Raw genomic sequence first — 17,599 nt, forward strand, 5'->3', positions numbered from 1 at the left:
TAATGTATGGTTTCAATTCTCAAATTTTCCCTTAAACATGAGAACTAAGTATTCAGAAAATACCACAGTACTCTAATTAGAATTAGACCATCACAAAAATATTCAGTATCCCCCTTTTTTCATCTACTGTAACAGATTCATACAGCCTAGGAATTTTAGGAGTTTAGTTTTTATTCTTTTAGTTAGTCTTATGTTGATCATGCCTAAGAACAATGAGTAGGAAGTTGCATGAATAAATAACAAATAAGGAAGATTCCAAACAGTAAGAATTACAAAGATAGTAGGAAAGACTCAAAGGAAAGAGAGACCACCTGGTGAGTTTGTGGAATAGAAATCTTAGCATCTGAAGCATTTAGATTAAGAGGGGGAAATGGCTAGAAATGAGTTCAGAGAGACAAGGAGGGGAATCTGGTAGTCCACATTAAGAAATTTGTGTTTTAACTTAGAGTAACAGAAAGTCATTTTAGGATATTAAATAGGGAAATAATATAATAAAATTTAGTGTTTAGAAAAATCACTCTGACAGCAGTGTAGTTGACAGTAATTATGAATGCATGGGGATTAGTCAGGAAACTCTATTAGTATTCCATTAAAGAGATAATAGTTTCAGGGTACATTCAATGAAGATGGAAAGAAGTGAATACATGTTTAGAAGAGAAAAATCTATAAATGTGATTGTTAACTGTGGAGGTTTTCTGGGTTGGATAAGTGAGTAACTGGAAGTTTCATTTACTCTTCTTAATGAAACAAGAGAATGAGGTGTTTTTAAAGGTCATTATTTCACTTTTTGATTTGTCTAGTTTGAGATATGAGTGGGTCTTCCAAATGGAGATCTGTCCAATAAACAGATGGCTAAATAGATCTTAAGCTTGGGAAGGCATTTCTGCAGCAGACATAAAATTGGGAACCATCAATATATGGCAGTAATTAACATAATCGAATGGATAATATCACATAAGGAGGGTATGTACAATGTGAAGAGAAGAAATTGCATAGGATCAAACCCTGAATTTACCAATATATATGAGGAAGAATCTTATAAGAGAGAGAAAGGAAGTAACTAGAAGGAAAAGGAAAGAAAAAAAACCCAGATCCTGGTGTCATAGAAGACAAGGAAAGTTATAATTCTGAAAGGAAAAAGTGGGTAACATTACCAAAGAAGCAAACATCAAATAAGTACTGAAAAATCTCTATTAGATTTAATAATAAGTGGGTAATTGGCAATCACCAAGTGTCATTTTCAGAAAGTGATAGAAATATGGGATTGGAAATTACTGTTAACATGCAGTGGTTTTAGATCTATTCCCCACCTGCAGTCATTCTGGATGATACCTATCTCATCCATTTACATTTAAACTGAAAAGTAGGAATTGACACTTATTGATATTAAAATTCCATTATCAAAGTTTCTACCAATCATTGAGCCTATCCAAACTCATATAATCAGTGTAAACAGACAATCTAGTTGAATGGTTATATGCCTTCCCATATCTTCATTCTATCATCAATCAATTTATTCCAGTTATATTAAGAAATAATTGACTTACATCATTTTTATAAGGGTAGTGTGTACAGTATGATGGTTTTATTTACATATATTGTGAAATGATACCACAACAGTTTCAGCTAACATATATCTTCTTATTTTATTTTATTTTATTGAAATGTTTACTTTTGAGACAGTAGGAAAGGAAGAGGGAGTGGGGGGAGGGGCAGATAGAGGGAGACAGAGGATCTGAAGCAGGCTTTTTGCTGACAGCTGAGAGCTCAATATGAGGCTTGAACTCCTGAACAGTGACATCATGACCTGAGTTGAAGTCGGATGCTTAGCCGACTGAGCCACCCAGTCGCTCCTGTTTTGATATCTTTTGATGTCAATATGCTTTAACAACTTTTCATTTTCTCTTGTGTTTTTACCACAGAATTTTGTTTGTGGTTACCATAGGGCTTACATAAAATTTCTTAAATTTTAGCACCTTATTTTAAACTGAAAACAACTTAACTTTTATATAATTAGTAAATTTTACACTTTTGATTCCCCCCAAAATTTTTTAAAAATGTTTCTTTATTTTTGAGAGAGCTAGAGAGAACAAGCAGGGGATGGGCAGAGAGAGAGAGGGAGAGAGGGAATCCAGGGCAGAGCCCAATGCAGGGCTCAGCTCACCAACTATGAGATCATGCCTTGAGCCAAAATCAAGAGTTGAATGCTCAGCCAGCTGAGCCACACAGGTGCCCCCTCCCCTTACATTTTCAAATAATTTATGTCATAATTTACATGTTTTAAAAATATTATGAAAGGAATAACATATTATGGTAGTTATCATGATTTCATTATATTTTTTAAACTTCTAAACTAGAATTGTAAATGAATTATGCATCATTATTAGCATATTGCATAATCTAACTATAATTACATAGTTAACATTACCAGTGAAATTCACCTTTTATGTTTTGTGTTTTGTTATTAATTAGCTTTCTTTTACTTCCACTCAACTCCCTTTAACATTTCTTGTAAAGCAGGTCTGGTGACAATATACTCCATCACATTTTGTTTGTTTGGGAAAATCTTTGTCCCTCCTTCATTTCTGAAGGACAGATTTGCTGGGTATAGAATTATTTGTTGACAGTTATTATTATATTTTTTTCCAAAATGTTAACATATGTTATCCCATTCTCTCCTAGCCTGAATAGTTTGTGTTGAGAAATACACCAAAGTCTTATGTAGATTCCCTTGTTTATAGCTTTTCTGTATTCTCTTACTGCTCTTAAAATTTTTTCTTTGTGTTTGACTTCTGACAATTATAATTAAACTGTGTCTCAGTCTTGCCCTATTAAGGTCCAATGTATTCACAGTCCTTTGGGTGTTATGAATCTGGATGATAATTTCTCTCCCAGGCCTGGGAAGTTTTCAGCCATTAATGCTTTAAATATACGTTCTGGTTTTTTTTCTTTATCTTCTTTTTCTGGAATTCCCATAATGTACATACTGTTTCTTTTCAATGTGTTCCATATTTCCATAGACTTCTGTCACTCTTTTTCATTTTTTTCTTCTCTTTTGACTGAATAATTTCTACTGTCTTATTCTCCAGGTGGCTGATTCTTTCTTCTGAATGGTTGAATATATTTGAAACTCTAAATTGAATTGTTCAATTCAGTTATTGTATTTTTCAACTATAGAATTTGTGTGTGTGTGAGATGGCTGTTCTTTCTCCGTTGAACACCTCATTTTTTTCATGCATTGTTCTCCAAATCTTGTTTAGTTATTGCCTGTGTTTTTGTATAGTTCATTAAACTTTCTTAAAGAATACAGAACATAATGTAGGATTAAGTGGAAAATTTTAATATACCTAACCAAAAAATAAGCCTGATTAGATGAAAAGGATCTGTCAAAAATTAACTGTTTGTAAAAAATATAACACATTTCTAAGGAGCATGACATAATTCAAATTTGCTATAATGTGCCATCTACAATTTCAGCGTATAAGTAAAAAGAAAAAAAATTACACATGTCAAGAAACAGGAAAATTAACATACATTTGAGAGAACAAAAATAGTCAATAGAAATTGAACCTAAGATAATGGAAAACTTAGATTTAATAAACAAGGGATTTAAAGCAGGTATTACAAATGTCTTTGAAGATTTAAATAAGAATATAGCTGTAATGAACAAACAGATTTGGAGGACCTCAGTGGAGAAATGAAAATGAAGAACGAGGAGAAGAAAAAGAGGGTGAGGAAGAAGAAAGAGGAGGAGGTAAAGGAAAAAGGAAGAATACTAAAATAAACAAAGGGATCTTCTAGGGTTAAAAAATGCATTATCTAAAATAAAATTTGCTGGATGGACTTAGTAATACATAGACAACAGAAGAAAGATCATTGAACTTGAAGACAGATCTAATTAGAAGTTATCTAATTAAGAAGAGAAAAAAAGAAAATAAACTGATCAATGCCTTAGTGATCTACACAACTCCATCATATATTCTTATGTACATGTACATGAAACAACACAAGGGAATGAGGAAAAATGAGGCAGCAAAATATTTGAACAAATAATTATCAAAATCTTTCCAAATTTGTGGAAAACATCACCTTAAAGTGATTATGATGATCAAGACAGCATAAATGAAAATTGGTACATCTTGGTACCTCCTAATTCACTGATAAAAATTTATTTTAAATGAAGAGAATATCTTGGAAGACACCAGAAAAATAATTCATATATAATCTAACAATCCTATGATTGAAAGCTTCTCATCAGAAAAACAACAACAAAAAAAGGCCTAATTATATTGGAAGAATGAATTTAAATACTCAAATGGGGGAAGAGGAAAGGACGTACCAACATAGAGTTTTGTATCTACAGAAAATACCCTTCAATAATGAAGGCATAGTGAAGACTTTTTTTAAAGACACTTTTAAATAAATGAACAGCAAGAGATATCAGCATTCATTGTAAAAGATGTTAAAGGACGTGTTTATGGCTAAAAGTTTCAGATTGAAACTTGAATCTTCAGAAAGGAATGAAGAAAAATATAAATAATAATTATGTGAGTGAATATACAAGACCACATTTTCTCTTTTCCTAACTTCTTTAAGAGGTATGTGACTTTTCTAAATAAAACATACATATTTTGTAGCTTTTATATTCAAGTACAGATAAATATGACAAAAATTGCTCAAGGAACAGGAAGTGAGAGGAATTAAAATGTACCAAGGTTTTTAAATTTTGTATGAAGAACAGTATGAACTCTAGATAGCGATGGTAAAGTATGCACATGCAATCACTCGACCAACACTAAAATGTAAAGAGATACAGATAAAAACCAAATAGAAGAATTAAAATGGAGAATGAAGAATTAAAATTAAAAACACAGGAGAAATAGAATAATAAAAAACAAATGCGAAAATGTTTTTAAATATAAAAATATAAAATGAAAGATAAATCTTTCTATAACATTAATTATATCAAATGCAACTACTCTAATCATACCAATTAAAGTGTAAACATTTCTGATTGGTTAAAAAAGCATGATACAACTATTTGATAAATATTTTTCTAACCTTTTACTTTCAAACTATCACTGAATTTATATTTGAAATGGTTCTGGGGGTGCCTGGGTGGCTCAGTCAGTAAGCATCTGACTTGATTTTGGCTCAGGTCAGAATCTCATTGTTCATGGGATTGAATCCTGCATTGGGCTCTGTGCTGGCAGTGCAGAGCCTGCTTGGGATTCTCTCTCTCCTCTCTCTGCCCATCCCTTCCCCACTCTCTCTCAGAGAATTATTATGAGAACAAATAAAATGAATTAAATATATAAATAAATAATAAATAAATAGAATTGTTCTGTTACAAATAGTGAGTATAATATGTACAGATTATCCAAATTGATATACGAGTTTTGAAAAATTACAAATAGTAAAACGAAAATTGTATTATCACAAAGTAATTATCAAGTTATGTCAGAAATGTGCATGTATAATAGAGTTTCAAAATGCATGAAATAAAATATGAAAGAATTAACATAAAAATAGAAATATTCACAAGTATAGTCATATCACAATCATAATCTCTGTCAATCTTATAACTATGAAAAATATTCACTGTGTTAACACGAATACCACAGATATAATCATGGGTCCTTCTCAGTACATCATATCAGGAGTTAGGATATTGGTATGTCCCAGTATTCTTGGTGTTTACTTTGGACACCTGCTACTAGAACTTTCAGGACAGTTGTTGAATAAAAGGGGTGCTTTTGGACTGCCTTACCCTATTTCCAGTCTTTGGGTGAAATTATTCAATATTTCACATTTAAATATGACATGACCTGTATGTTTTCCACAGGTCACTTTTTTTCAGTTTGAGGGAGCTCCCTTCTATAGCTTGTTTACATCAAGTTTTGCATTAAGAAGTCTTGAATTTTATCAGTGCCTTTCCTGCATCTAGATGAAGACATCATATGATATTTTTTCCTTTTGTGTTAAAGTGATGAATTACATTATTTGATTTTTGAGCAGTAAGTCAAACACATTTCTTGATAAAATGTACTGTTAAAGATTTTGCACCTATGTTTGTGGGGGATATTAGTCTCTAAATTTCTGTTCTAGTAGTTGATTGTCTGGCTTTGTTATGGGTATTATACTGGCTTCTTAAGAGAGTTGAGAAGAGTTCTCTTTTCCTTATGTCCTGAGAGTTTGTGTCAGTTGGTACCATTTCATCGTTAAATGTTTGGTAGATTTTACCCATCAAGCCATCTGAAATGAAAGTTGGGTTTGTGGAAAAAGTTTTACTTTGAGTTCAATTTTGTTAATAGAGTGTCATTTAGATTTGTTTCAGTTTTAAGGTGTTTTTACAGGTATTTTTCTCATTTCTTCCAAGTTGTTGATTTTTTAGAATAAATGTATTATTCATGATGGTTTTTCCTTTCTATTATTTAAATATCAATAGGGTTTCTGGTACTGTGCTACCCTTACAATGTTTCTTTAAATAGGAGTTTATTTAAAAATAAAAACTTATAAGAAATGAAATAATATTAAGAAACTGAGAAAAAAGAGAAAAAAAGAAACTCAGGAGAAAGAAGTACTAGTTTGGAAGACAAAAAATTCAAATCATAAATAGAGAAGTATGTTGTTTTTTAAAGTAGACAGATGTTAAAACACCAAAGTTTAGTTTTAAAAAGGAGGAAAACATTTAAATAATGTAGTCTTGTTAAAGGGGAATTAATAACCATGTAGAGACCAATAACTCTGTGAAAGTTTGAAGATGTCAATGAAATAGTTAATTTTCTATGAGAAAAATGACCAAAATTAACTAATGAAGCAGAAAACCTCAACAGACTATTAACTATCAAATAAAGTTATCAACAAACGTCCTTCAGTTTTGTCTCTCGAGATAGATACTACTGAGTTCTATCACATTTTAATGACCTGATAATGGCCAAAGAAGCTATTCTAACCATATAAAATGACTAAATTTATTTTATGAAGCTAATATATCACTGATAATGAAGCCTCCAAAAATTAGAAAAGTAAGAAAACTATAGTTCAAACTGCATGTGAATATAAATGTAGAAGAACTCAAAATGCTAGCAAACCAAATTCAGCAACAGAATCATTATATCATACTCTTTGAGGTGAGGGTCTTACCCTATTTAAAGGAAGTAGTGAAAATATCATAACTGATATGAATGTGAAGGAATGAATGGAAGTATTTTCATTCAAATCAAGGTTATATCAAGAGTACTTACTATTGATGTTATTATTTAATATTCTTGTTCTGGTTCTAGTCAGTATGTAAGGCGTAAAATAAAATATAGTAACACTAAATCGTAATAATTTTCTAAAGATATGATTATATATCTCAAAAGCCCAAGAGAATAACATAAAACAATGTAAACATTCCAGCCCTGTATAGTGGCTCCCCCAAACTCATGTCCACCAAAGACCTGTGAACGTGACCTTAGTTGGAAGCAGGGTCTTTGCAGATGTACTGAATTAAAATGAGTTCGTGCTAGATTAAAATAAGCCCTGACCCAGTGACTGGCATTCTTTTAAGAGGAAGGAAATTTGGACATAGGCACCCAGAGGGAAGATGGGGGAAGATGGTGTGGGAACACATAGGGAAGAATTACATGTGATTGGAGGGATGTATGTACAAACCAAGCCAAGGGATGCTCAGATTGCTGGTAAGCAAGAAATGCAAAGAGACAAGGAAGGGCCATCAGGGAGATCATGGTACTGTAGACACATTGATATCAGACTTCTAACCTTAGCAACTTTGAGGGAATAAATCTTGGTTGTTTAAAGCTGCCCTTTTTGTTGTACTTTATTATGCGAGTGCTAAGAAACTAATGCATTCCCTAAGGTCACACGGCCAAGAAGTTACCCCATTTAGAACTGGAAACTAATTTCTCAAATTATGCTTTTTTTCTTTTTTCTTTTAATAATAGTATTTGTAAAACTTGTCCTGTGCATCACCACGGTAGCAATCAACATGATATTCTTGGTTCTATTAAACAAATAAGTAAAAAAAAAAAAAAAAGAAAAGAAAAAAAAAGTACATAGCCTCCTTAGATAAGTTAAAAATATTTTTTTTATATAAAGAAATAGTTTCCTGGGGCGCCTGGGTGGCGCAGTCGGTTAAGCGTCCGACTTCAGCCAGGTCACGATCTCGCGGTCGGTGAGTTCGAAACCCCGCGTCAGGCTCTGGGCTGACGGCTCGGAGCCTGGAGCCTGTTTCCGATTCTGTGTCTCCCTCTCTCTCTGCCCCTCCCCCGTTCATGCTCTGTCTCTCTCTCTCTGTCCCCCCCAAAAAAAAAAAAAAAAAAAAGTGAGGGCTGACTTCTTACACAGATTACTTTAAAAAAAAAAAAGAAAAGAAAAAGAAATAGTTTCCATACTGTGGGAATTCTTAGACTTAGTGTGTTAATAATATACTAGTGTGTTTTTAAATCTCCCAAAGAGGGATATAATTTATAGGATTCATCATACTCATTTGACTGCAGAAACTTCTTCCTTTGGATGGCAAATTGGCATCCGCAGGACATTCATATTTAAATGTTTATTTATTTATTTATTTTGAGAGAGAGATAGAGAGAGAGAAGGGGAGGGGCAGAGAAAGAGCGAGACAGAGAACCCAAAGCAGGCTCTGTGCTGTCAGCGCTGAGCCTGAGGTGGGGCTGAAACTCACAAACTGAATCATGAGATTATGACCTGAGCCAAAGCCAGATGTTTAACTGACTGAGCCACCCAGGTGCCCGAAGACATTCATATTTAGATGAACAAAGAATTGATAAACTATGCCATGCTATCTCAAGAAAAATGAAGCCGAAGTGGATAACCGCCATATTTTCATGGCTGCCTGCCTATAGACAAAGAGATCCCTTCAAGAATTTCCTCATAGCCTCATAGACACATTCTCTTATCCTGTAGTAGTTGTCAATTTTTTTTTTTGGTGGAGCCTTCACCCTGGAGTGCTGCATACCACAGTATAAAGGGGAGTAGTAGTACAGGGTTCCATCATTGTCATTATTCAACTCGTAGCCCTGCTACTTACAATGTGATACTTTGCCTAGGATCATACTCTGAACTTCAGCTTTCTCATCAAGCAAAAGAAGAATAACGACTATTATATTCAGATTTTGTGGGACTTAAATAAAATAACACAAATAAGGAGAATGCTTAACACACATGGTCAGTGCACGGTAGCCCCCCTTCCAGTCAGTGTTTTTATCTTCCTAAATGTGCTTTACTTATAGCATATGCTCAATAAATTTATATTAAATGAATGATTGAATAGAATGGTGAGAACTTAATTTTAGGAATTCGCTAGTTGGGTCTTAAAAAGAATTAGGTTATGGTCTTCCAAAATTAAGAATTTTTTTTAATGAAACCGATATTTCATGCTCCTGAAGATAGTGATAGATGGAAAACTGATAGCATTTAGAAAGGTAGAAACTGGTTTGATTGATGATACAGCTGTAGACAAAGGTGGTCATTTTCTTCTTGATGGCACACCTGCCTGGCACTGGCATTAATTGCTCCGTGAAATGACAGGAATTGGCATCTTCACGGAAGACTGTTTGCTGCTTTCCTCACTTGGCATCCATGGGAAATTGTGGAATATGAAATTATAAGTTATTCCCTCTCGCCACAGTGATGTGAAATCCAAAGTACTTAGGCCTGCTTATTGTATTTTCCCCACTGATAGGTTACAATTAAACTTTCCAAGGAAACACATCCTCAAAACTATAGTAAATTTCAAAAGAAATACAGAATTTAAATGATAGAGATTCATGTAGTAGCATTTGTATGATTTTAAAAACAGAACAGATCTGTTTTTCAACAGCACACATTATTTTTTATACAAGTGGCCTTTCTAGATGCTGGTCTATATGGCAATCTAGTCTTCATGGGCTGCTAAATTTTCCAATACAAGGTCAACTGAATTAGTCACTTCATTTTATAATGCTTAAGATAACTATTCAGATTCTAAACATGATGCTGAATATTTTTACCTCCCAGATCTCTGAAAAGATACATAGGAGAACTTTAGTATTCTGAGCTAACAGGCTGTGTACAGTCTATTCTCAGAAAGAGTAAATTACCGAAATAAGTTTCAAATGTAACTTTATTTTATTTCTTTTTTTTTAAATTTATTTATTTATTTTGAGAGGGACAGAGACAGCACAAGTGGGGGAGGGGCAGAGAGTGAGGAGAGACAGAGAATCCCAAGCACATTCCATACCGTCAGCACAGAGCCCGACATGGGGGCTTGAACCCACGAAACTGAGATCATGACATGAGTTGCTCAACCAACTGAGCCACCCAGGTGCCCCTCAAATACAGTTTTAAAGTTGAATCAGCAATTGGATTGTAAATGCCATCTTGTTCATTTGGTGACAGAATTATGGCAGAAAATTCTGTATCCTTGAAAATATTACAAATCAGTGTTAGCCTGGCTGTTAAACTATTTTTAAAAGCACATTAGTCTTGATGCCTTTTAACTTTGTTAATTTTTAATTATCTCAAAAACTGAAAATGGTATTTTCATTGTTTGGCAAGTGTTTTTTTTTTCTTTTTCCTGGAAGTTGTGATAAAGTTAACTTTAAAAAAAATTTTTTTTAATGTTTATTTTTGAGAGAGAGAGAAAGAGAGAGAGAGAGAGAGACAGAGTGTGAGCTGGGGAGGGGCAAAGAGAGAGACACAGAATCCAAAGCAGGTTCCAGGCTCTGAGCTGTCAGCACAGAGCCCAATGTGGGACTTGAACTCATGAAGTGTGAGATCATGACCTGAGTTGAAGTCAGATGCTTAACTGACTGAGCCACCCAGGTACCCCAAGTTAACTTTCATCTTAGTGGTCTTTACACTCCAAAATGGTATTCAAATAATGATAAAGCCCATGTGTTTTAAAATTTTCCACCTTATTAGGTACAAATAACATAGAAGGTATTTTGTGTATTTCATTTATTCTGACCTATGCTAATTGTAAGAATAAGTCCATAAAGACATAATTTTGATGCCTAGCATAATTGGAAATTCTTAAAGAGTTTTTTGTTATAGAACAGTGTAGGGGGTGCCTGGGTGGCTCAGTCAGCTAAGTGACTGACTCTTGATTTTGGCTCACGTTATGATCTCAGGGCCTGTGAGATCAAGCCCAGGGTCTGGCTCTGTGCTGGCAGTGCGGAAGCTGCTTGGGACTTTCTGTCTCCTTCTCTCTCTGTCCCTCTCCCGCTTGTGTGCATGCACTCTCTAAATAAATAAACATTTAAAAAGAGAAGAAAAAGAATAGTGTAGAATCTTTGTCCCAGAATGGCTGTGGCTTCAGCTGGGATGTGCACCTGCTTTCCTTTGGCATGTGCACTTAAGAGCACAGGTCCCTGAGAGCTTTGTTGCCAGAATCATTCCTATTCTCATTTACGTCAACTTTCGGAGATTTTTTGGGTACTTGTTCAAATAAGCTTTCTTTTTTAAAAAATTTTATTTTTTATTGTTTATTTATTTCTGAGAGACAGAGACAGCACGAGCAGGGGAGGGGCAGAGAGAGAGAGGAAGACACAGAATCTGAAGCAGGCTCCAGGCTCTGAGTTGTCAGCACAGAGCCCAACACCAGGCTCGAACCTGCAAACCCTGAGATCATGACCTGAGCTGAAATTGGATGCTTAACGGGCTGAGCCACCAGGCGCCCCAAATAAGCTTTTTTTTTAAAGAGATAAATCTTTATATAAATACTTATTGACATGTTACAAGTTAGGTTCTTCTTAAGTATTTTTAGTTTTTGGGTACCATCTCACCTATAGTTATGGTTTTCAAGATTTTCATTTTCAGTTTGATATTCAGGGAGAACTTAATAAAGAATTACTATTATCAAAGAATTCTAAATAGTTCATTTTATTACGTATGATCAAATGAATCACTCATGGGCTGTATGCTGCATCATGCATATATATTTAAAAATAAAGAACATGAAAAGTATCCTGAATATAATTTTATAAGTTACAAACTCTTAGTAGCAGAATGCTCAGTTTTACAACATCTTCACTTACATTATTAGCTTTATAATTTACCAGCAAAATTATAGGAAGATGTTTGTGTAATTCCTATAGTCTAGCTTGGTGTATGATGAAATTGGAACTCACAGCTCTCTTCTAACAAGGCAAAGCCTGAACAGACCGAAAGATCAACAACTCTTATTCAATCCATAAAAGAGGGGAGGACACAGAGCAAATTGCTGTCCCAAGATCGGAGAGAGGCAAGTGAACACAGGGAGTCACATATTATCAGACCTGGCACTTAGGAGAAGAATCCACTAAAGGAACCCGCACCTGGGTAGGAAAAGGTGAAATGATGCTGATGAAGTTCTGGCGTTGCCGTGTGGACAAGCCTGAGTGAAAACCTTCAGGAAACCCCCTTCTAGGGATACCTTATAAGGTGTGGCTCGGTTGAGTGTCCGACTCTTGATATCAGTTCAGGTCATGATCTCATGGTTTGTGGGATTGAGGCCCATGTCAGGCTCTGTACTGAGCTTGGAGCATGCTGAATATTCTCTCTCCCTCTGCTCCTCTCCCCTGCTCATGCACAGTCTTTCACTCTCTCTCTCAAATATATATACATACATATATATACATAAGTATATACATACATATACATATATATATACACACATATATGTATATATACATATACACACACACACACACATATATATACATATATATATATATATATATGTATATATATATTAGACAGAACTCTGTTGTTCCTAACAAGGTCTTCCCTCAGATAATAAAATTCTAAACTGCCAGGGTATTATCAGAGCCTAACTGACTTTGTGGAAGGGAAATATCCAGTGCTACACCTTTCTAGTTATACTGTTCCATGTAAGGGGGGAGAAAAAAATCTGAGAAACACTTGTGAATTTCATAGTCCAGAGGTATAGGTTCATTGAAAGACTGAGAACTAATAACAGAATCCTAGAATATCCCCTTTCCCCACATTAAAGGGCTATTTAAAGCAGTTTCTTTTACCCAATATATCATGTCCAGCTATTAAGAAAATATCTCAAGGCATATACTGAAAGGCAAAAAGCACACAAAACAAAAAAACTGTACTTTGAAGAGACAGAAGAAGCATCAGAAAGAGACATGGCAGGGGTGTTGGAATTATCAGACCAGGAATTTAAAACTATATGCTAAGTCCTCTAGTGGATAAAAGAGCATGCAATAAAAGATGGGCAATGTAAACAGAGAGATGGAGATCTTAAGAAAGAATCGGAAAGAAATCCTAGCAATCAAAAACACTGTGACACCACACATGAAAATGAACTCAAAATGGATGAAAGACCTAAATGTGAGACAGGAAACCATCAAAATCCTACAGGAGAAGACAGGCAGCAACTTCTTTGACCTCGGCCACAGCAACTTCTTACTTGACATGTCTCTGAAGGCAAGGGAAAAAAAGCAAAAATGAACTGTTGGGACCTCATCAAGATAAAAAGCTTCTGTACAGCAAAGGAAACAATCATCAAAACTAAAAGGCAACCGACTGAATGGGAGAAGGTATTTGCAAATGACATATCAGATAAAGGATTAGTATCCAAAATCTATAAAGAACTTACCAAACTCAACACCTGAAAAACAAATAATCCAGTGAAGAAATGGGCAGAAGACATGAGTAGACACTTTTCCAAAGAAGACGTCCAGATGGCTAACAGACACATGAAAAGATGTTCAATGTCACTCATTATCAGGGAAATACAAATCAAAGCCATGATGAGATACCACCTCACGCCTGTCAGAATGGCTAAAATTATCAACTCAGGAAACAACAGAAGTTGGAGAGGATTTGGAGAAAGGGAAGCCCTTTTGCACTGTTGGTGGGAATGCCAACTGGTGCAGCCACTCTGGAAAACAATATGGAAGTTCCTCATAAAATTAAAAATAGAACTAACCCTACGACCCAGGAATTATACTGCTAGGAATTTATCCAAAGGATACAGAAATGCTGTTTTGAAAGGGCACATGCACCCCAATGTTTATAGCAGTACTATCAACAATAGCCAAATTATGGAAAGAGCCCACATGTCCATTAACTGATGATGAATGGATTAAGATGTGGTCAAAATATACAATGGAATACTACTTGGCAATGAAAAAGAATGAAATCTTTCCATTTGCAACAACATGGATGGAACTAGAGTGTATTACGCTAAGCGAAATAAGTCAGAGGAAGATAAATATATAATTTTACTCAGATGTGTAATTTAAGAAACAGAAGGTCATAGGGAGAGGGAAGGAAAAACAAGATAAAAACAGAGAGGGAGGCAAACTGCAAGAGACATTTAAATATAGAGAACAAACTGAGGGCTGCTGGGGCGGGGGAGGCACTGGGTGATGGGCATTAAGGAGGGCACTTGTTGGGATGAGCATTTGGTGTTATATGTAAGTGATGAATCACTGGGCCCTACTCCAGAAGCCAAGTTAACTATGTTAACTAACTTGAGAATAAAAAAAAATCATCTGATCCAGTAACAAAAATAAAGAAATAAAATAAAATAAAGGGGAAAAAAAAACCCACTGTGACACAAGTGAAGGATGGCTTTGGTGGGCTTATTAGCCCGGACACAGTGGAGGAATACCTGAGCTAGAAGCCATCACAATAGAAACTGAAAAGTGGAGAGAACAAAGACTGAGAACACACAACAGAATATCCAAGGACTTTACAACAAAAGGTGTAATGTGCTTAGTGGGAGTATCACATGGAGAAGAAAGAGAGAAAGGAACAGAAGAAATATTTGAAAGAATAATGACTGAGAATTTCCCCCAAAGTAATGTTGGATGCAAAACCACAGATCCAGATGTGCAGAAACTATGAAGCGGGATAAATACCAAAAACCCCCCACAACACCCCCCCCCAAATAAAACACAACAACTACACCTAGGTATATCATTTTCAAGCCACAGAAAATCAAAGTAAAATCCCGAGAGAAGTCCGAAGGATGAGACACTTTAACTATAGAGGAACAAAGGTAAGGATTACACTTGATGTCTCAGAAATTATGCAAGTAAAAAGAAAGAGTGAAATATTTAAGATGTTGTGTGTGTGTGGGGGGGGGACAACAATAACAACAAATTACCAACCTAGATTTCGTATTCTGAAATTTTCCTTTGAAAGTGAAGAGTCAACAAAAATTTTCTCAGACAAACACAGACTGAGGGAATTTTTTTTTTTTGCCAGAAAACCTTCTTTGTTTTTAGAGGATTGAAAAACGGTATAGATTAGAAACTCAGATTTGCATAAGGGAAAGAAAGCTTTGGAGAGTGAAGGTAAAATAAAAGCTTTTAAGAGTAACCAAGGGTAAATAAAGGTATTACATAATAGTAAAGGAGTCATTCCCCAAGGAAGCATGACAATCCCTAATGTGTATGAACCTGACAATAGAATGTCAAACAACATGAGACAAAAACCTAACGGAATTGCAAGGAGAATCGATGGGCTCACTATTGTAGTTGGAGGTTTCCACCCTCATGTATCAGAAATGGATAGATCCAGCAGGCAGAAAATCAATAAGGTCATAGTCGAACTCAATAATTCTTGCTATCCTGGAAGTGGAAGAAAAGACTTAAGCAATGTTAGTAATGAAATAATTTTAAGAACCTGGGAGATAGTTGCTATTTTGTGCAAATTAACATTTTTAATTTCTGCAGCTTATTATCATAAATTCCAATTAATACACTCTTTACCTTTCTGTTGCACAATTTTCTCATCTCTAAAATAAGGATTATGTTTTAAAAACAATTGCAATGATTAATAACTTTTGCTTTAGGCAGCAGTTTCCAAGCCAAGCTGTATTGAGTAGAACAAGAAACTTCCTAAATTCTCTACCAGGGCCCGAGGAGCAAAGATGAGAAGAGAGAAGAAATAAATTACATTGATCAAATAGGTGTTTGGGGGAAGAAATGTGTGTGTAATGCTAAAGTATCTTCTTATTGATTTTGAGACTGGGAACCAGATTTGTAGAGAAATAGACTTGTACAAGCCACGGAAATAGCTTTCTGTAGGAAACTAAAATAGTGTGTGTGTGTGTGTGCACGTACATGTGTGTTTGTGCGTACGTGTGTGTGTGTGCACATACATTTTTTTTGTAGTCAAAAAGACTTTACTGAGAATTTTAAATTTTGGGGAAGTTTGTTATAAAATATCAGAAGGTTCTAAAGCACATGCCTAAATAGGATCAAAGATCACTATAAAACTTGTTTCATTATTTATTTAACCAAGCTGGCAACAAGAGATTCCAAACGCAAAAGCATTGGCTTGTCTCGCTGTTAGCAAAACTTTGCTCCTTTTATTTTGCTAAGTTTTAACCGTTTCATGTAATTAAAGAACTGATAAAGACAAAACAGAAACTTTACTTACAGTTTCTTATTAAGAACAGAGAAGTAATCCAAGAAACCTATTTGGCAGAGAGAAAGCCAGATTTCAAATTTATAGCAGTGTACTTTAAAAATTCATTTATTCTGGGGTGTCTGAGTGGCTCAGCTGGTTGAACATCCCAATTTTGATTTCATCTCAGTTCATGATATCAACGTCATGGGGTTAAGCCCTTTGTTGAGTCCACATTGGACCCCGCGTTGGGCTCCGCACTGAGTGTCAGTCTCTCTCTCTCTCTTTCATTCTAACCCTCTTCCATTCTCTCTCCCTCTAAAATAAAAAAAATAAAATAAAATAAAATTTCATTTATTCCAATTATTGTCCATTCTAACCCTGGATAAATTTTTTTCCAAAGATTCCCCTTCACAAACGTTTCACAAGTTTCAATTCAGATTTTATTGTAAGCCTTCTCTATTTAAATAGCTAGTCTCATTTTAAGACAAAACTACTCTTTCCCCTTAACGAAAATATATTTCGTTGCTTATGCGTTTCTTATGCATCTTACTTTCCAAAATACATAGTGCTTCCCTTATCCATTCTAGAATTTTAATTACACTTACCAGAATTTTAACTGTTAGAAACCTGAGTTCCCAATAAAAACTAAGTACTAACCAATTGTGAGCTGCTCTACTCCTGTGTCTCCCCAAGCCTTTCTGGATAATCAGCTTTTATTCTATCTGAATTTATTAGTTGAATTCGTGTTGTACCTGGTACAAATTGCCAGCAAAAATAACTTAAGATAATGGTTTATTTTGTCTCAGGACATTTTCATGGGTAATTGTTAAGAACTTGAGGGTGGATGGGCACCTGGATGGATCAGTTAAGCGTCCGACTTCTGCTCAGGTCAGGACGATCTCAAGGTTTGTCAGTTTGAGCCCTGCATTGGGGTTTGTGCTGATAGCCTAGAACCTGCTTCAGATTCTGTGTCTCCCTCTCTCTCTCTCTGCTCTCCCCCTGCTTGCACTCTGTCTCTCTCAAAAATAGGTAGACATTAAAAAAATTTTAAAAAAAGAACAAGTGGGCTGAAAGATAAAAAAAAGGTTTATAGACTGTTAAATAGCTTTCAAAATCTTTGGTAACCTAAAACTTGGAAGCTTTGCTCAGTTAAATGATAGATTGGGTTAAATTCATTGGATATTTAAGTCTTTTCCAAATAAGATGAAATGCTGAA

The 17,599-nt window shown here is 34.9% G+C and overlaps 1 protein-coding gene across 1 annotated transcript in view; it reads left to right on the plus strand.

Annotated features, from left to right (window-relative positions):
- MALRD1 (MAM and LDL receptor class A domain containing 1) overlaps positions 1-17,599 on the plus strand; it is a 788,164-nt gene that overhangs the window by 354,416 nt on the left and 416,149 nt on the right. The window lies entirely within an intron of this gene.

This window comes from Panthera uncia, chromosome B4 (assembly GCF_023721935.1).
Source record: "Panthera uncia isolate 11264 chromosome B4, Puncia_PCG_1.0, whole genome shotgun sequence".
NCBI lineage: Eukaryota > Metazoa > Chordata > Mammalia > Carnivora > Felidae > Panthera > Panthera uncia.